The sequence below is a fragment of the Haemorhous mexicanus genome, chromosome Z (genome assembly GCF_027477595.1).
Source record: "Haemorhous mexicanus isolate bHaeMex1 chromosome Z, bHaeMex1.pri, whole genome shotgun sequence".
Lineage (NCBI taxonomy): Eukaryota > Metazoa > Chordata > Aves > Passeriformes > Fringillidae > Haemorhous > Haemorhous mexicanus.
In genome coordinates, this window is record NC_082381.1 from 84,677,489 (window position 1) to 84,699,309 (window position 21,821).

A 21,821-nucleotide genomic window follows, 5' to 3' on the forward strand; every position below is an offset into this window, starting at 1 on the left:
CCCTATATCAATTTTTTGCCAGTTTTAGCAGTCTTGGTCAGGCTATCTGTGTTGGGCAGTGAAAGGCAGGCTGCCTGGTCTACTCATATTAACACCTAAAATATCTTTTACTTTCTGTTTCATTTTTTCTTTTTTTTTTTTTTTTCCAGCTTGTTCAAGGAAAATGAATAAGCCACACAGATGTGACCTGTGTTACCACATACAACAGATTAGACTATGCCAGTGTAAATTATTGCTCTGTCCCTCTGTAGATCAATTACAATTCACTTCAGTGGAAATCCTTCTCTTGGAAATCTGACTAATTTTGTGCCAACAATTTGTGAACCCAGTATATTTACAGGTTCTAAACATGAAGGCCATATTTTTATAGGTACAGTAGAGTTATGTTTCTGTTGTTTATAGGTGTTATTCACCAGAAGGTCAGACCTCAATGTAATTAATAAATCTCTCTGTGAGCTTTTAAAACTTTGGTCTTGGTCTTTGTACATGTGGTTCTTTCTGTGGTTGTTGTTGGTTTTTGGTATTTTTTTAATTTGCATTTTTTTTCTTTTCTTTTTTGATAAATGCCACTTATTCAAAACACTTAGATCAACCTTTGGGATCCTGAAAAACTGAAAACAGTAGGATTTTGCTTCCCTTATCACTAGTTATGATATCAAATTGTCCACTTTTATTCCAGCCTCTGTATCTATATACATATAAAACCACAAATGTTTTCTAGTAAAATAGCCTTACACTGAGGAAGGAGTCAGTCTCAGTGACGTTTTGTGATAAAAAAAATGCAGAGGATTAAAGAGGTAAGAACACAGAGACAATCACCACCCAAAGACAGATAAGAGAAGCACAGCCCCTGAGAATTGTATTTTAGTACTATGGTATGCAGCCCTTACAACTGGAGTTTCTGAGAAATTATCTCAGTCTCTGGAATCTAACAGCAAGGCTTCACAAATACAGTTTAGGCTCTGGAGAAATCACGTAATCTGTGTTTAAATATTAACCAGTTTAAAGGGTGGATCTCTTCTATTAGGGAGAATCCACATGAGGAGCACAGGGGGTAAATCGAGGGGAGGAAGTGGTTTTTGGCAGTAGGAGAGAAATACTTGGACCACATCTTCAACTGGTGGACAACATAACAGAAATTATTGTTTTTATCACTAATGTTAATATTGGAATATTTTTTTCCTAAACAGGGATAAGCGGATGTATTTTTTAACTTAGCTTTATTTATAAAACAACTTTGTCTAGAAAGTTTCTGCATGGGGTAACATCTACCTTGCTGTTCTGTGCTATAAATATCTGCACAGGATTGAGAGCATGTGTAAAGTTAATGTTCGTGTGTGTGTTCCTTGTTAGAGTCAAATTTTAGGCGGCAGGTTTTTCTAAAAGCTGCATCTACATTTCAAAGTGCATGCCTTTTCCACCCTTCTGCTTTATAAACCAGCTTTTTTTGCAATAGCACCCAAAAAAACCCAATGAAAATTATAAAACCAGCCTGATTTCACTCACAAAAGTACTAAAAAAAATATTTTGGGAACTCAAAATATTTGGAAACATGTTTCAGTGCACTCAACTCCATGTAGTTTTCAGGATATTCTGTGTACACCTGGCTGTAGATAAAGATAACTTGGGTTTGTCTAAGTGGATAAAACTAATACAATCATTATTAGTTTGCTGCATTATGCTTAAAAAAACTCTCTGAGAATAAGTCACAACTGGTACAATAAAATAATTCATCATGTTAATAGCCCCATCAGAAACTATGTGTAATTTGTACCTCGGGCAGGTGGGCAAATCTAAGACCAGACAGATACACAAATCCAGTTCTCACTCTTGGACTACATTTCTTTGGGATCTTAAGTGTGTTGCTCACTCTCTCATTTAAAAGTACTTAGATTTTGGAGAAGATAATCTGGTCTGCAATTTGTTGTTAAAATGTTGCCCATGAACAGACTGTCAAATAATGTATTTTGGGGTAGCTAATTAAACCCCCAAATACTTCAGCATGTGGCTAATTCTGAATGCATAAGTGGTCCCATTGAAACCAACATCCAAGTGCCTTCTGGAACTAGAAACTTATGGAACATCTTAAATTAGGGGGAAAAAACCTCCTCGAAATCCTCCCTTCTCTTCATTTCAGAATCTTCCCCAATGAACTGAGTGTCTTGCTTATCTGAACTCTGGCTTGTGAAGAAAACTGCTGTCTCACTTTCAATGCATTTGACCTTGATGACAACTTTGATGTTAAACTTCGCAAAGCTAAATGAGCTCCTGTGACTGTGCTGTTAAACCTTACATAAATTGCACAGCGCACATGGAAAAAATAAAAATATTTTAAAAAATATTATTATAAAAAGAAGAAAATAAAAATAAAAAGCCATAAGTTGATGGCATGTTTTCCTGAATTTGGGCCATATTCAAGCACAGATCACTGCCACATGCCTCTGTGCCATCCAGTCCCCTACTCACACAACTACTGCAAATGGTATCATTTTGCAACTAATTTACTCGCTTAGTTTTGGCCATTAGTCATTCCCAATATCCTCAATCTGCAGGTAATTTTCCACATTATTAGTTACCCACCTGTCTTATTAAACTGGACTTTCTGAAACCCTGTGTGTCTACATTTTCTGCACCTTTAGATCAAGCAAATAATTGCCTGTACCTGGATGGAAGGATTTAATAGGAAGATTATAGTTGATTCCAAAAGTTAATAACTATAACATCTGGTTTCTCTTTTTAACATTTAAATGATAAATTCAGTGTTCAAGAAGAAAGGAGAAAAAAATGAGAACACAGAAGAATGAAATGTTCTTATCATTTGTAGGACAAGTTAAATTTAGATGGGCAGAAGGTAGGTTTTACTCTTTCCCCCTTAATGTTCCACTACCTTGACCCAAAGGAACCAATCTTTATCACATTAATAGAGGAAATTTCTCAATACCAAGACAAGATTTGGCTCCTTTTTTATTAAGAATGCGAAGTGAGCTGCATTATGCAAAATCTTGGTTATCTTTTGCTGCTCTTTATGATAGACTATGGCTGTTCTGAGATGCCTCAACTAATTTCCATTCAGACCTCTATAAAACCATCTGCATGGGAAGAGTTTTAAATATTGCTGGGTAAAACTGGGAACATTATTTTCCCCAATCAGTTCTGAAGAGGTGGGGCGAAAGAGAGAAGGTGAGAATGAAGTAGGGACAAGAATCTGGGGTCTTGCTCTCTGGACATGAGATGCTCAGAGTTGCATTGGCAGCTCTCCACAGGCACAAATGCTAAACCTATTTTGCATATAAATTGAGACACTTAAAAAAGATGCACACATCTTTAGCAGATGCATTTTCCTTGGTAGGCAAATAAAAACATGCTTGTTGCTTAAGTTCACCTGCAATGAAAACAAAATGCCCAAGAGCTATTCAAGAGGAATAACAGACTTGAGCTCCAGCCTGCATGACTCATTAGTCTTTATGGATTCCACATCCAAATCTGAGTGCCAAAGACCTGATGGCCACCCAGGGGAGAAAGTCATTTCAAAAAGAGATGAGTATCATAGGCAGAGAGTGGGCAGCGTAATTAACCTGCCGAGGTGAAACTCTCTTCGGGGAAAAATTTACTCCTCAAGTCTTCAAGATTCACTGAATATGGTAGTAACAGAAATGGAAGGAGCTGTCCTAGACCTGTTGCTTCATCTAGGGTTAAAAATAATATCTCCTGCTTTTAAGGTTTTTTTTTTTTTTTCAAAATGCATAGATTCACCAAATTCAGTTGGAAATGCCTTGAATCTTCAGTAGACTGATGTAGAAAAAAGATGTTCTCTCCTTGACTTGAGCCTTTTCTTCCTTTCTGAAAGTTGGTATTGAGAGGTCTCCCTTACAGAGATCTGAGCACAGAAATTAATACACTCTATTATTTCCCAGAACTACTCTGTGGACTCTGTTGCTCCTTAAGTGGTTTATCTATGGCAAAAGAGACTTCCTGAATTCCATGCCAGCTGAAAGACTAGAAACTAAACCTTTTCTTTCATCCACACTGCACTCAGAAGTTTCTTCATGTACTGATAGAGAACATATAGACAGAGATAGGTGTTCCTGAAACCAACCATTCTGTTTTAATATATATTATAAGATGCATGACCATCTTCCAGCCTAACTGGCCTAATCCATGACAGAAAACCTGTCAACTTCATCACTGTGGATTTACCAATAGTCCTCCTTACTTTGCTTCAGCCATTTCCCTGCATGTTCAATGTCTTATCGATTGTGAAAAAGATACTTTGGATTTAAACTAGTAAATTATTTAAATATAATTTCAGTACACTGGCATTGCATCTCTAGTTCTGTCAACGAGTTGTTTTCTGCACTGATTTTGTCTCCTTTCTTAATTCTCACCTTATTCCACCAAAAAGCCTAAACAAATCTGTCCTACAGTGATGTTATGACTCTACATGGAATCCCGTTGTCATTCTAATAAACAGTAAAATTCATATTCAGTCAGTTTCAGCTAAAACTGATATCTTTAAAAACATGTCCTGAGCATAGGAACCTGGATTTATATACTTTTGCCAGAAGTTCAAGTCGTTTGAGCCTTTATATTAAATGAAACTTGCTAGACGTATAATGGACATACAGCTAATTAACTGCTTCATGAGTGTTCAGTGAGTGCTATTTATATTAATTTTTTTCCAAGAAGGAAAAAACTATAATTCATCTTTATTTTTATCTTTATCTTTATCTTTATATATTTATATTTCTATATTTATATTTCTATTTATATTTATATTTATATTTATATTTATATTTATATTTATATTTATATTTATATTTATATTTATATTTATATATTTTTTAATATGGTACTCTAAGCTGCTTAATTAATGAATCTATACATTTCCATGTTTGCCTTTCTCCCTCCCTACCATCTGTCCTCCCCTTGTACATCACTTTTTTCTTTCTAGGTAAGGTCCATGTGCAATTTTCTGTAATCAATGAAACTCTTTAGTAGATATCTATTTCTTTCTTTCCTTCTTTCTTGCTTTTCTTTTTTCTTTCTCTCTCTGTTTTTGTTTCTCTCTCTTTCCTTTTCATTGTATTTGGGTGTTGTTATTTGTCTGTTTTTCCTTTTATAGCATAGGTATAGAAAAACCAGAATTGTTCAGGAAATAGGTTTCTTTTATTAAATTTTTGGTACAGACAATGTACTATGGTGTGACTGAAAAACCAAAACATTAAATTCAGACCATCACCACTACAAAATCTGTCAGCTGAAGTCTTTGAATCTTCAAGTCATGATTATAGCAAGAAAAATTTTGGGGACATTAAACTTGTAAATTGGGAGTAGAATTGTGATAATTTACTGGAAATTTCTGGTCGTTATTAACTGATGCTGGTTTCTGGATGCATGTAAGCTTTGCCCATGAACTAAACAAAATTGTTTTACTGTCAATTGCTTTCTACTTTTACATGATAGGATATATGCAAAAGGATGCAAAAGGGCAATGCTGCAATTGACACAAGAAAGAAACCATACAGAAATCAGTTGGAAAATATTTCCAGTATAATATGCTGTCCTTAGTAGTAAAACTTGTCATAAAAAAGCAAATCCTACATAAAAATTTCCAAAATAAAAATTAAACATCCCTACTCTTGGTTCTGTTTTGCGTAATACTGTATTCTACACATTTGTGCCTTTTGGAATAAATTCTTCAGTGTGAAAGCTTTTCTGTGACTTCATCAGTTACTGAAAGCAGCTAAAACCAAAAAATGTCATTTGGACAATGATATTGGAAATCCAATTAACATTAAATTAGGCTGGGATTATATATCATAAGCAATTAGAGTAGGGCTTTGAAAAGTACTGTCCCTCTCTGATGCTTTCAAACATTTCAGTGTTAATATTCAAAAAAAAAAAAAGCCATTTTCCCCCACAGGTTTCATAAAGAATGAATTTTTGATTACTCAATCTGGTTGATCAGACAAACTTTATTAGAGTTATTTTTTTACTTTCCAAACTTCAGCCATTTATTTCCCTCTCTTTCCTTTTCTAAGAACTTCAACAAACACTGCATTTACTCCCCCGCCCTGCAAATGGTAAAAGAAAGTTACCTTTTATTTATGAGAGATCATTTTTTCCTGTCTATATTTTGACAAATAACATGGCAGAAAATGATTAAGGGTCTCATTTTGCAATGTGACTTGTATGTTATTTATTGTTAAAATAAAAGTCACTTTGTGGATTGAAGTTTTTAATCATTTTTCCCCTCTGTCAGGAAATAGTTTTGTCAAAAAGTGATGATATTTGACAGTGCTGTTTTTTTAATGACAACTACAATCCTGGTAAGGAGTTTATCAGTAATTATTTCACTGTAGTATAATTATATGGATAAACTATTATCTAGTTATTTTCCATTTAAATGATCTTCCTTTTTCCCATGTTGCTAATAGGAATATTACAGTGCCCTGAATAGGTCCCACATAAAATAAAGGATACACAAACATTTTTGAAAACATTTCCCCTGTCTTCTCTCAGAAACATATTTCATCAAATATTCAACTCAATTTTGCAGCAAACATAATGAATACTCTAATTTCTTTGTCAATCAGATTGTTAATCATCTTTGTTTTCCAACCTCTCCTTCGAAATCAATGGTTCTTACTCCAGCTCTGCATATGCAAGTGAATTATATTTTTTACCCTCTCCATGTTTATATCCCACCTAACTTCAGCCACTTTCCAGGAAGTTAAAAATAAATTTTTTCAGTCTCTCCCTGTATCAAATATAGATAAACAAGGACTTCCAGAAGATGATTCAGGTCTGGTTAAGTCAGCTTCAGTTGCTCATTAACTGCACAGGTGATTGGGGAAAAAACAAAACAAAACAAACAAAACAACAACAACAACAAAAAGAGAACAGCTCTTTAATAAATGTGTTGAATGCTCATACTCACTAAGTGTGTAACTTTGTTGTGATGCACCTACACATGTTCCTCAGAGTGTTTCTTAGCCATGTATGCCAGACAACTCCGCAAATGCCGATTAACTCATCACAGCTCTGTCAGGAGCACTAGGTCAGGTTATAGCTAAAGAAAATGAAGCCAAATAAGTCAGTGACATAATGAGGGTCAGGGGAAAGGCCTGGATCTTAGCCTCAATCAGGTGTTTACAAACCAGCTCTCTGGGCAATGCTGAGAGAGAGGAGGGATTTAAATGAAAGGAAAACACTGTCCTTCTGTGTCAGGACTGTGAGGTGCTGGTGGATGAAAAACTGGGCATGACCAGGCAGTGTGCATTTGCATCCCAGAAAGTCAAATGTGTCCTGCCTGTGCCAAAAGATGTCACCAGAAGGCCAAGGGAGGGAATTCTCCCTGGTGAGACCCCACATGCAACGCTGCATCCAGCTCTGGGGACCACAGTAAGAAGGATGTGGATCTGTTGAAAAGAGCCCAGAGGAGTTCCCAGATATGCCCAGAGGACTGGGGCACCCCTGTTCTGGAGACAGGCTGAGAGAGCTGGGGGCATTCAGCCCAGAGAAAAGAAGGACTTAGGAAGGCCTCAGAGTCCTTTCCAGTCCAAAGAGGTTAAAAGAGAACTGGAGAGGAACTTTCAACAAGGGCTTGGATTGATAGGACAAGGGGAAATGGCTTTAGATTGAAAGAGGCTAGTTTTAAATTAGAGATGAAGAAAGAATTCTTCCCTGTGAGGGTTGTGAGGCTCTGGCACAGCTTGCCAAGAGAAGCTGTGGCTGCTCCACTTCTGGCAGGGTCCAAGGCCCAGCTGGACAAAGCTCTGAACAACCTGGGATAGTGGAAGCTGTCCCTGCCCATGGAAGGGGGGGTTGGAGCTAGATGGCAATAGGGGAAGGGACTTCATTGTTCTTCTCAAGCCAAATCATTCTATCATGTTATCTAATATTTAACATCAATGGATTTGAATGAAGTCACTTCAGAGGGAAATCACTTCAGAAGGGATAGCATTTTCTTGTTGTTCATGAGGCATCATGGTCAGACACCCCACATGGAATACTGTCACAGGTGGAGTGATTGCACTTCACTTGTTAGAAGAAAAGCAACAGCATACTTTATTGAAATAAAACTGTGAATTAAGGAAGTTTGGTGGCAAATGTGACAGGGATTTAACAAGATTCAATATCAAGATACACTTGATTACTGAATAGAGAACAGGATTACACAGAACTATCAGGGAGACCAGTGGAAGTACAGAGCCACAAGCTTCTGAAAGGAACCCTTTGTGCTCTAAACTCCTCTGACAGGAGTCTGGAGATAACTGGATCCATTCCTAGTCCCAGACTTGGTCAGTGGTTCGTGCCTGAAGAGTGTATGTCTGCACAATCAATTCCTAACATCCCTTTGCTAAGATTTCAAAGTTTATCCTGCTATTAATCACTTCCCAAGGATCTGCTGCTGCAAGGAGTCTCTCAGACTTGAGGAATAACCTTGAGACGTCCCTACTAAGGGGGATATCCTGGCATGCAGCCCGTTGCTGTGCAGGAGAGCCAAACAGGCCCCGGGCTGTCCACTATTTATGGACTAAGATGATGGACTTACTGTCATATTTGCATACCAGCAACATGTCTGGGTCACCCTTCCAGACAGCCCTTGGCTACCCCACTGCCATCCATCCCCCAAAGCCCAGAGTGAGACGCCAGTTGTATTAACACAGCAAAACAGCTACTGTCACACTGGTGCAAATGTTCTACTGGCATTGGCTCTGTCAATGCTCTGCTTCTAATATAATTTAAACAATAGAAGGCAAAAAGGCCCGTTTTTAACCAGGGGTACAAATATTTTTATGGTGCATCCCTTCACTGAGCATGGCCCGCACTACTAAATATCCTTTCCCCACAGATGAGGAGAGGCTGATTCAGTGGGAACAGTTAAGGTAAGTTCTTGATGGGCTGAAACAAAAAGTTAAGTTGCTCTTCTTATGTTACACATGCAAGTTACACAGGAGCTAAAAGCCCCTAACACAGCAAGCAGCCACAGATAGTTGTTTTGACAGGAATCATGAGGATCAGCAGCAGCTGGTGATTTAGCTTAAAGAATAGTCCCAGCACCTAAATTTGATTTCCCATCTTTATCTCCTACCTTTCAAACTCACACTTGAGCTTATTTTCAAAGCCAGGACTGAAAAATGGAAAAAATGGCAGAGTAGCCACAAGGGGAGGATTCAGAGCTCTTGGCTGCCATGTGAGTATAACTGCAGTAATCACAATTAAACTCTTTTAAATTTTCTGCACTTCTAATTTTTTCCCCAGATATGGAGATAACTGTCTCAATTGAGGGAAAAAAGAAATGAGATGAGGTGATTTAAAAATATCAATTTGTTACTGTTTCTAATCAGGAAAATTGTTTTGATTATTCAGAGTAGTCTGGTTTCACATTGAAATTTTTTTTGCACTAATTATTTCTGGCTGGTCACTAGTCAGACTTTATCTTATCTTATCTTGTCTTATATTATTTTAACATTCAATCTGCACTAGCTACAGACATAAATTTTCCTTCTCAGTGCTGGACAGTTCTTACTTGCTTCAGCCCGTGATCATGTCAGCCTCGAGAGGAAAGAGGTACATGTGTAGGTCACAGAGATCAGAAAGGAAAGAATTTAGGCAGCAAAACCCTGATGTGAAACATCTAAGGAGGGACAATCTGAAATTGCCATGCGGGACTCAGAACACAAGCGTGTTAACTAGCAGCTCACAGGCTTTGCCTATTCCTCTGTTCCTGCTTCAGCTTGACAGGATTGGCACAAGGAAGCTCTCAAAACTGTCAAACTAGCACATTTGATGAGTCCAGGTTCTTTTCAACCCCTATGGCAATGTCCTTTTATTCATGCAGCAAAAGCTTGTTACCTGGTCACAAACATAATCCTGCTTCAAAGCTCCTTACTCTCTTTCCACTGCTGATTTCTGTATTTTCCAACTTATTCAGCATCAAACACAGAAAGCCCTGGACTGCTGGATTCTCAAGGTTTTCTTCTTTTCTTTTTTTTTTCCTTCCTTCCTTTTTCTTTTTTTCCCACCCAAGTTCCTTAGCTTAGCCTTTTCCTTTTGCCATTCATTTTGGTGACAACCAAAGCAAAACTAGTAAGTTTGTTTTGATAGATTCAACACACAGTAAACAATTCAAATATAGAAACAGTTGAAGCTTCTCTCCATGGGCCTGTGAAACTCAAATAATGTTGATTTATTAAAACTCATCATCATCTCAGCAAGACAGTACAAAACAAAGCACTGCGCCAACCAAGTAGGATAGTGTACAGAAGCACAGACCATGACAGAACATCACAGGTGTGACCATCTCTGTAAAACATTTACACACATAACACAGGACATGACAAAATATGCATTTACAGGGCTTGAATTGAAACTGTGATGTGTGCCAGAGTGGACCTGGTGTCATGGCCATCCAATCTGATGTATCATGCTCTGACCAGATGTATTGCCTTTCTGTTTATCCTTGAGCTACAAAGGTGTGCATGGAGAAAGTTCTTGGGCTGCTGGAATAATAACAAAGTATGCAAAGACTACAACAAAATATTCAGAAAGAGTCATAAAATAATTTATGTGGCAGCAAAGTAGATTTGTCTGTGATGAAATTAGTCTACTATATTTGCTTCAGCATCTCTAACCAGAAGCTCTCTATTGTGTCCCTGTGCATGACAGAGTATGATATTCCATTTGGAGAATATTTGGCTCATTTAATCTGGAAAGACATTGTCAGGAGTTGCAAAAACTTTTTGAAAAGAAAGAAAATAGGACAGGCAGATTTTTTGCTTGTTTTTGTTTTGTTGTTTTTTCAAATTGCTTTTTCCGTTTTATTATGAGTTGCTTTCTCTGTACTTAGGTATTTGAGGTACTAGTGTTAGGTCATGGCTAAGTCCATAATCTTGAACTCTGGACAAAATTGGTTGGGAGGAAACCTCAAACACTGGTGATGAGTTATGCAAGTCTGTACTACAAAGATGTTGTCTGTGGAGAATACAGCTAAATTGTTAAATTTCCTTTTATTTTCAGGGATTTCAACCTGGCTACACTGCTGCCCGTATGGGATATGCAAGGATCATATTTCTGCTTTGAGTTTCCAACTCAATTTTCCCCTCATTACCAATATCTTTTCTTATATTCAAAAGATAGAATAACATTTTTTGCAGGATTCTGTTTTTTAACAAGAAATATTACCACTTGTGATTTTGTTTACAGTTGAGTTGAGTTTCTTTACTTGTATGAGATTTCCTACTGCATAGAATCACGGAATCACTAAGATTGCAAAAGACTTGCAAGGTAAATGAGTCTAGCTGTTAATCCAACACCACTGTGTCCACCACTAAACCATATCCCCAACTGCCACATTCAAGTACCTTCTGAACACGTACAGAGAGGATGATTCCAACACTTCCCTGGGAAGCCTGTTCCAATTCCTGACCAAGTTCCATGATAGGAAACAGGAAACCAGAGTTCTTTTCTGGTAAATACTGACACCAGCAGCCCATGACCCTTCCAGAACCATTTATAGTCTGAAAGATCAGATGCATTTCTCTCTTTTTGCTCAGTACAAACACCTGAAAGAAGGTTGTGACGTGGGTGTCAAATTCTTCTCCCAAGAAACAAGAGGTAGGAGGAGAAGAAATGTCTCCAGGCTGCACCAGAGGGAGGTTTAAATTATATCATAAGAAAAATTCCTTCACTGAAGAGGTTGCCAAGCCCTGGAACCAGCTGTCCTGGACAGTGGTGGAGCCACATCCCTGGAGGTAGCTAAAAGTTATGTAAGTGTGTTGGCTGGGAACACAGTTTGTTGTTGAACTTGGCAGAGTTATGTTTATTGTTGGACTTGATGATTGTAAGGGTTTTTTACGATGCAAATTATTCCACGATTCCATAAAAAACCCCCCAAAGTCTAAGCAATTCCTCACTAGGGCTTTTTGATGGTTTAGCAGGTATATTGGAAATCCCTGAATATGCGAGGTCCTTTTCCATGCATGCCTGTGTGATCTTCTTACTTCTCAGTCATACAAGACAGTGGTGAAGCACAAAATATTATCAGAGGAGGAGGCACTGGAAAAGCCTTTACATCAGCCATGCCAGGCAACACCAGAATAAAAGTGTGGTGAAGCCAAGAAATACTAATTTGAAGTGCTGATGTTTAAATGTTGTTCCATTCCTGAGCAAAGTACTGTAACTTTCACTGAATGACAGTCACAACAGAGATACGATACATAAATCAAAATTCAGACAGTTTCTGAGTACTCACATGTGTGACATACCTGATGGAGGTGACTAAGATACATAGAGAGTAATGGTTGGCACCTGGTTGTCTGAGGACAGTAGAAAGAAAACTGCTCTTCATTAGGCCAAGATTTGCAGGAGTTAAGTGCTAATTTTCAGAGCATGACTATAATTCAGCTTCAAATAATGTGATAAGACAGGCAAAGGCAGAAAACTCTGCTAAACTCTCTGACAAGGGAACAGAAAATCCTCCACAGTTACAGAGACTCTAAGGACTTCTTCTCTCATTTGTAATTTACTTCTTCCCTATAAACCCAGTCTGACCTTGTCTGTACAGTATTGTCCAGACCTTTCATTTGTCATATGGTATATGGCTTGGTAGTATAGCTTGTGTCTCAATGTCACTGAGTGTCTGGGGCTTGGGATTTTTTCACTGTTTTTTCCCTCCACTTTATGACTTCAGTGGCTAAAGGAAAAGCAGCGAGAACGTGGATGTCAAAAAATGGCTGCATGTCTTTGCAAAGGAATTAAAGCTTAGGAAGGGACAGTTAAAATTTCTCAACTGAAGTATAAAAAAAACCAAAAACATTAAGGTCAAGTGGAGAAAATTTTTTTTCCTACTTTTCAAGTGATCAGATGCAAATTACTTTTAGTTGCAATTTAGTTTAAAGGCAAATTAATCACAGAAAAGAATGGTTTGGATTTTTGTTGTTGTTGTTCATTTTGTCTTGTTTTTAATTAAAGAGACTGAGAACACTGAGAGTGTTAGGTTTGTTTGGTTTTCCTTTGTTTGCTTTTAAATGCAACTGAAGACTCAAGAATTTAAGTATGAATTCAAAACTAGCAAAATATCTATAAGGAAAACTGATGTAAAATATACTAGAATTGGATTGTACAGGTTGCTTTGTGCTGAGAACCAAATTAATTCCCTGTAAGACTGTTATCTCAGTGAGGTATCATGATTTAGGCATGCTGTAGTGCCGAGTTCACCTACTGTAACAGTGCACAGTATCAGAACATTTCTTAACCATGAACTAAGAAAGCTGGAGGTTTCTGAATTTTTTGTCAGAACTACAGAAACTCATTGCACAGCTTATATTTTTCCTGGCCTTGAACTTCAGAATCAGAAATTATTTTACTAGGACAATACTGAATTTTTTACTGCTTGAGAAAATATTTTAAACATATATTTGTTGATGTGTGTTCCTGTTTATTCCTGTTGTGCGTACATATGTGTGTACAGTGTGTAAGACATTGTGTATATGGATTTCTACAATATGTCATCTGAACAGATGTTGTCATGAAAAACTATCAGAAACAATGTTTGTTGCAGTGACCAACTTTTAAAATTTAAATGAAATATCTACATGAAATATTCTGCCTTTCAGAATCCATTCTTTCTGGGAATGGAATGAAAATATTTTTGTATTTATTAAAGAATAGTTTCTGAAGATATAGTAAGCTTGTGCTAATGGCCAATTTTAAATTTGTGAGGTCTTCTTCTTGGATCTGGAGTTATTATAAAGTGAGGAAAACCCAAAATCTGTGAAACTTCTCACCTAACTGCACAAGAACTGGGGAAAGAACCAGAGGGATAAAACTGAGAAAACACATGAACTGAGTTAGAGGCTTTTTAAGAGGTGAAACAAAAGTTGTGCATGTTAGCAAAGCAAAGCAAAGAATCAATTCACTGTTTGAAGGTGTTCAGCCATCTCCAGCAGAGCAGGGCCCCATCATGTGGAACAGCAGCTTGGGAAGACAAACTCCAAACATGCCCCCTTCCTCCTTTCCCCCACTGAGCATGGTGTCACATGGTCTGGAACATCATTTTGGTCACTTGGGGTCACCTGTCCTGGCTGTGTCTCCTCCCACTCCCATCCCCTCCCCAGCCTGGCCATAAGAGAAGCAGGAAAGGTCTTGGCTCTTTGCAAGCCCAGCTCAGCAGTTACAAAACCAGCTCTGTGTTTTCAACCGGCACAAACCCAAAACACAGCCCCACACCAGCCACTGGGAAGAAAACTACCTCTACCTCAGCCCAAAATGAGCACAACATGACATCCCAACTTGCCTTACCTGGACAATTCTCTGGCTATGAGTCAGATCTTGAATTCCCCAGGAGGCCATTCCTCTCTGTCTCTTTTCTGTACATATCCTTGAACTGATCAGCCACATCAGCAGCGTTAGGTAGGAAATAAGAAGCCTGACCTTTGGAATTGGCTCTCCCGACTGATCAGCTCAGCACTGATGTGCCTGGCATATTTTGACAGCGCTGGGAGTTGCATATGGGAATTGCACATGTCTAGATGGGAAAATATTTTAGTGAGAGGAAAATTCTATAGAGAGGGGCTTGGTGGAGGGAGAATTTCTCTGAACAGAGAGATGCAGTTTAGCTGGTTGTTTTCTGAGCATTCTTTAGTGTATAAAATCAGGTTTTCTTCAGTATTGAATTGCCTATGCATCCAATGAGAGCAGAGTCAAGTAAAAGAATGTCTGACAGACATGAAAAAATCTAGGATGTAATATATATACTGAGCAATACCAAGACTAGAAGACCAGAAATATCAGAAAGTTGTGGACTCCTACAGTCCCAATCCCTTTGAAGGCAGGAACTGAGGCTGCGTAAAAAATTCTTACTTAAAAGATAATTTGTTTTTGATAAGGCTTTGTGTTTGTCGCGATGACTTAATTGAGTCTGTGGTACAAATTACACTTCCTGAGATGCTCTGTTTCATGTACATTTATGCTTTAATGTACAGAGGCATTTCTGCATTTTGTTGTGGTTTCTTCCCAGACCAACACCAAGGGCCTGACTCCCAGACTGAAGCAGCAAACCTGTGTTTTACAGAGGCTCTGCCATCTTTAAGGAGCACACATGACAAGTGTCTGAGCTTTAAAGAGGAATCTGTGACCACCAGAAAACAAATATCACACATGAGGGATCAGAAATTCAAAAGCTGTGGGTGGTTATTCTCACTAGCTCCTGTGGACCTCCTTACAGCTTATGAGTGCTGGGGACCTGACCCCTGCCCACATTTGTATTTTCTGAATGACCTAAGATGACAGTTGTCTATTTAGCTGGAGTTGGAAACACTCCAGCATATCTTTCACGAACCTGGGGAGAGTGCCCAGAGCTCACACAACGTGCTTCTCATACACTTTTTCCTTTTTTTTAAAAAACATACCTAGCTCCTATTCTCTGAGTTTATCTGGACACCTGTGGGAGACCCAACATAAGATCTGAGAAGTGCAATCATATATTCTCAAGCTTCAAAGGCCCAACATGCCTTTTGTCATGAGTTGCTCTTTTTCTGTTAGAATCACAGAGCTGCATCCCCTTTTATTATGGATAACAGCATCTCCTTTCCATGGATGTGCTACACTGTCCAGCGCATGCAAAACCCCAGGGTGCATCCCCACTCTCCAAGCAACATAAATCATTATCTTTAGGAATGGTGAGGATGGCAGAAAATGGCAGGAGCACTGGAGTCACCTCCCAGGCCAGGAGAATGCTGCACCATTTCTGTCAGCACCCACTGCCCCATGAGAGCAGTGTGGAGCTATGTCACCTGGGCAAGGCACCCAGCTCAGGGCCATGGAGCAGCAGGTCCAGCAGAAAGGGGGACAACCTGCAAGTCAGTAGGGTCTGCTGTGAAATGACATTGCCACCGCTTTGATGAGGAAAAGGATCTTGCTTAAGTAATGACATCAATCTTAAATAGATCTGACAATAATACTTGCCATCGGTGGAGCTTAAATTGCTTTCCATGGGAAGCTGGGATCAGCAGTCTGATGTGAAGTGAATTTCCCAGCTCAGCAGCAGAACTAGGAGCAGAATTAAAGTCCTCTGAATTACAGTGCATCTTTCTCTGGGCAATTCTGGTGTGTCCCTCTCCTAAGTGTCATACTCCTAGACCTTGATCTATGTGTGATCACACCTCTAAAACAAAGAGAAGCCATGTGACAAATGTTTGTGGGAAGAGCCTGTTCAAACACTTCTAGCACATCCTGGCAAGGTTTATTACCATATGTATCCTGCTTGTTAGACAGCTAGCTAAGAAGGACTTTCTTGCAGTTAAAGTATGCGACACTGATGAAGCCAGATTAAAATTGCACCTCTGCTACCAATCTCCCTTCCGATGCTGGGCATGGCTCTTAATTTATCAGACCTCCTAATCATACAGCAGGGAAAGCGTCGTGCAGCCCTGGTGAAGAGAGCTATTTATAACACCAGCTACAAACAAATTCAGGTTATAAATTAATTTTGTTTCCACGGAACAATGAGATAATTTTAGAACTGCAAAATAGCAGAACTTCTCTTTACTTTTTACAGTCAAACAATTCAGCATTGACCAAAAATTTCCTGTGTCAAATCAGGCTGGAAATACTAACAAAGATTTTGCTGGACATGGATAAGAGTATTGTTTATATTTATGTGGAGAAAAAGAAGAGCTGTCCATTGCATGGGACAGGAATTTTCACTCTTTCTTTTTGCCATCTGAAATGTGGCAGATCTGTGCAAGTTCAGCAGCAAGCACAGACAAGGATGAATTTTTAAATGTTATGAGAGATTTTTGCAAAACAGCAGCCGGGGAATGTCTGTGTGACTGTGGGTACAGGTGGTTCTTTGCCTCTTTCTGTGTGGAATGGAGAGCTAGGTTCCTCTGTCTCTGCCTGTACGTCTCTCGCTGATAATGAAGGGCCTTCAACAAGCAGCAATGAGTTCTGCTATATTCATTCTTCACTTTTATATTCTCCTGACTTTTACAGGTGTTCTTTGAAAAATTGCATTAGGGATTTTATGATATTTGGAGCTGTCAGGATTCTTCTGTCCTCTCATCTCTGAGGCTGGGCAATTGCTGCACAAACATAAAAATAAGGTGAGAAGGTCACTGTTTCCTTCTATGTTCTCTGACAATAGTTTCCCTCTTCCTGCCCCCTTTATTTCCCCCTTCATCACACTGTTCCTTCTACCCTAGAGCTTAATCACACTATCAAATACACCTAGATTATAGGCTTTTCTTTAGGTCTCAGCTCTAGCAGACCCTTAGATATCATGTTTCAGAAAGGATGCTTTCTGTTAACACATCCCACTGGAGGTGTAACTTAGAGCTTGTTAATGGATTCTCACTGTCTGTACCAAGGTTGGCATCATTGATAGGTTAGGGATCCAAACCATTTTCTCTCTCTCAGCTGTTATTCTTCCACAAAGTAAACCTGGGCATGCACCCCGGATAGCACATCTGATGTCCTCCAACCAGGCTGTATTCAGGCCACATAGAAGACTGGGATGCTAAAACACTTCACAATACACCCTGTGAGGTACATCTGGACAGAGGAAGGGAAATTAAAGCTAAAATATTAGCAGCACAGCTGATTGTTGTTTTTTCATGTTTTAACATAAAGCCCATAAATGACTAGAAAATAAGTGCTTGCACTTAGAACTTGGGATTCCAATAGGTATAAACCAGCTAATGACCCACATGGCACAGCACACTGCAGGGAGGGATGAGGAGAGGTGAAGGGAAAAGTGGGCGAGCCACCACAGATTTGACCATGTCCATTCTGCAGAAAATGGGAGAGTTGCACTCATGGCAAGTGGTGGTGCTCAATCTGCTGTTTCAGCTCCTTCTTCCTCCCCATGGACAAGCAGAGCAGCATCAGTGCTGCCCAGCATCTCCCTGTTCTGTGCTCCCTTTCCTGGCCACCTCTCCTTTCCCTGCTGTGATACAGGCTGGAACGAGCTCCTCCTCCAGGGCTTCCTGCAAAGCCTTGAGCCCGTGTGACACAGCCCTCCTGAGTGTTTAATGCATAAATCTTTACTCTTTTCCTGACCAGCAAATTCGGAGTATTTCCAGAAGAGGCTGTTGTTAAAAGCAGTGATTTATCACTGGGACAAGAAAATATGGAGACTACTGAAAACCTGAATCCAGACATTAATTCCCTAAAAATGAAACTGCAGTCATTCAAGAACTGAGAACTCTGAATCATGCAGGAAAAATGAAACTATCTTGACCAAACTAAAAGAAATGGTCAAAATATTGCACTACAGATTCAAGAAAAGGAAGATAAACCTCCATCCTGCTGAAGAAATTGTCCAATAAAATGGTTCCCCACCCCTTCATCAAATATTCAAAACTGTTTACCAAATACATGTATTTTCTCCAATAAAACCATGGTGTGAGTTAAGCTTGTGAGCAGATGGTTGTAAGTACATAAAATTTAAAATCTGAAATTCAAGATGGTGTGAGCAGATATATAAATCATATGATATGTTTTGCTGATTGGATGAGCAAACCACAACTCTTAAAACCAGACTTCCATTGCAAATAGCAGCATTTTGTGAAATTCACCTTCTGTTAGTATTTTTTAATAGTTGTCTAAAATTAGCTGTTCCCAGGAACAACCCAGCCAGCAAACTCATTAACTAAAATAACTGCAGAAAACAAACACAGAGTGGGGGCTAACCTAGTCAGTGAGACATTGTTTTATAAATTTGAGTAAATATTAGTAGAGCATTTAAAACAGTTTGTCCAGCTCTATCAAAAGTTCGTGTGTGTTATGATTGTGGAGAGAAAATAAAACAAATTTTAAAAGCCACACACAAATCTTCTCAATGTAAGAAAACACAATTGTTAAAAGCATAGCCTCATGAATAACACTGACAAGTCAAATAATGAAATGTTTATTCTTTTCACACAAGACCACGCTCACAAAAATTTCTTCAGCTTTGTGCAAAGCATTGAATATTTTAATGAGACTCTAGAGCTAACTGGATTATTATCTTGAACCTCAGAGACTTGCCTGTGAACTTATACCAAGTGTTATCTGACTGGAAAAAAAAGAAAAAAAAGAAAAATAAACCCAAATTTCTGCCCTCCTGTTCTCACCTCTCTCCTCCATCAAGCCCTCAACTATTTTATCCCAATTCTTGACAGTTTAAACATGTCAAACTTTGTGTCTTGCTATTGTAGATGGAAGGGACATTTGGATAATAAAATCTAAAAATCTGAAACCTCTCTTCTGCCACAAGGCCATAAAACTTTGATAAGGAAATTTTGTTTAACATAAAGATATGTGGTTAAGGTAAGAACTGTTGTGTAAAAAATCAGTGTTCATGATTTTTATGTACAAGCAATTATTTGTAGACCACGACGTTGACAGAATTTCATTGGTTTAGGTGACATAGTAAGAATATCATATGTATTATACTTACCACTGAGGTTAAACAAACAAATCCCATTTAGGGTTTTATAATGTGTTGGGGTGAAGCAGAAGAATCCAAGACATTACTGTTTATGGTGACATTTCTTACTCCTGCTCTTAGAAGCATTGTTTCAATGTGGGGCAAAGCACACTAACACTTTCTGGAAGGGACATTTCTGTTGCTCTTAAAATGAGTTTAGAAATGCTTTGTCACACACCTGAGTCCTTTCAGCAGGTCTCCACATTTCTCCTGGAACTGATTCCTCTCAGATAAAAAACAAATGAATAAAGCAGCTTCTCTCAAGGCTGGAGAAGAGATAAGAGCTCTCAGGATCAGGAATGAAAAAGGTGTATCAAGTAGGCCTAAAATTAGAGCCTGTTATCTTCAAAGACAGCCCTGGTATACAGATGTGTGAGGATTTAGACATCCATGTAGAGCAAATGAGTAACTTTACATGAATTTCAATTTATGCTAAGGTCTAAAAATGTTATTTAATTTGTTTTTGTGTATGTTTTTTAAATTAAATCACCCTGTTTCACTCTATCCTTTGACCTTATCTCAGCTGGATTGGAGTAAAGGTCCTTGTTATTTTCTGACCCCGAATAAGATGTTTGATTTCCTTGTTAATCCCTGCTTCACAAGAGTTCAGCTGGCCATAGCCATTGTCCTGATTCTAGGTGAAGAAAGGGCTAATAAACAAGTTGTGCAGTGATGAGAGGCCGTAATAAAAACATTCTTGTGGATGTTTTTTATCACAATTCTTCTTGTGTAAAGATTTTCATATCAATCTTTCCTTGGGAAGTAATCCAAGAAGTGAAGTGTGTAAAAATCCCTGGGAAAAATAGTGGTAGCAACTGGTAGAGTATCATCAGTCATGTTTCCTGGGTTAAAATTCCCAGCCCAAATTCTTCCCCTAGGCTTGAAGCTGAGGTGGTCAGCACCAGAGAATCTTTGTTTCGCCATGGGAATGTGGTTGTTTTTCAGTTCAAAGATGTGTTGAATGAACATGTGTTGGCTGCATGCACCTGTGAAAGTGCATGAACACTGAACTAAACATAAACACACTAAAACAGGGAACATTACCATCATTTTTGTACCTAACCACCCACAGAAATGGTATAACAAGTGCTAGTAACAGAACACAAGCCTTCTGTTGATGGGGCCAGATCCAAAACCTGCCCTCCCAGACTTGGTATTAACTTCCTGTGAAAATTTCTTTTGTGAACTTGAGCGTGGTACCATATTATTCCCATTATGGTGTCAATTTAAATGTGGAATAGCAGCAGAGGCCTTGAAAATATGGGTCAAAACCAAAGGACTCAGAACTGGAAACACCACACTGATGGACCACTGCTGATCACTGAAGCAGCATAGCTTCAAGAGCTGCCATATGATGGCATTCACTGAAGGAAAAAAAGCATCAGCTCAGTGAGGGACATAAGAGATCCCAGGCAAACAAGAGGAGAAGACACCTGCCTCAAACTGGGAGCACAACATCCCCCTGCCATCTTTGGCCAGCAAATAGGCAACAGCTGAAAGCTGAGAGTTGGGCACAGCCTAGAAAACCAACACTTTATAACAGGATAGGTACTCAGATGTGGTAGTGTGCTCTCTCCCTCTTAGAGAACTTGATCCCTTTGACCTGTATGTTAAGATCACCAAGGGCTATAGTCCTCAGCACAAACTGCAGTGACATGTGCTCTATGCCTCTATGTGTACTTGTATTTAATTTAGGATTGATTGTCAAGCATTAACTGCGTTGAATATGCAGTGACAATAATTGTTAATGAGTAGGAATAAACCATTAAAATAATACGTATTGTTAATGAACATCAATCTGGTGGAGTTCTGCTTTAAAGTTTAAATTGATTTGATTGATCAGTCTTCTAAATATTCCCATCACATCAGTCTCCTGCTCCCTGAGATATAGCTACGTGTACACATACACATATACTGACATATGTAAATTCAATTGAAACATGTAAATGTCAAAAATAGAAGTGTTAAACATATCATGCAAAAATATAAGTGTGAATGATAATACCAAATTACTGAGGAGCTTGTTAAGTATCTGTGACTAAACAGCTAGAAATATAGATAATTATCTTTATCTGAGGTAATTTTTTTGATCAGGAGATGCATTGCATACAGTCTGATCATCAGAATTTTTTTTCCATTTTTTCCATGGTAGGATACAGAAACATTCTGGGTCCTTACAATTAAATATTTCAGGTTGTATCAAGCTAGACTGTTAGGCATATTGTTGCTGAGTAGTCTTTGTTCAGCACCCTCAATAAATAATAATTGTGTTTGCATTACAAGCGGCCAGTTTGTCTGACTTCTCTTTTGTGACAATCTCAACATGCCACAATTACATGATTTA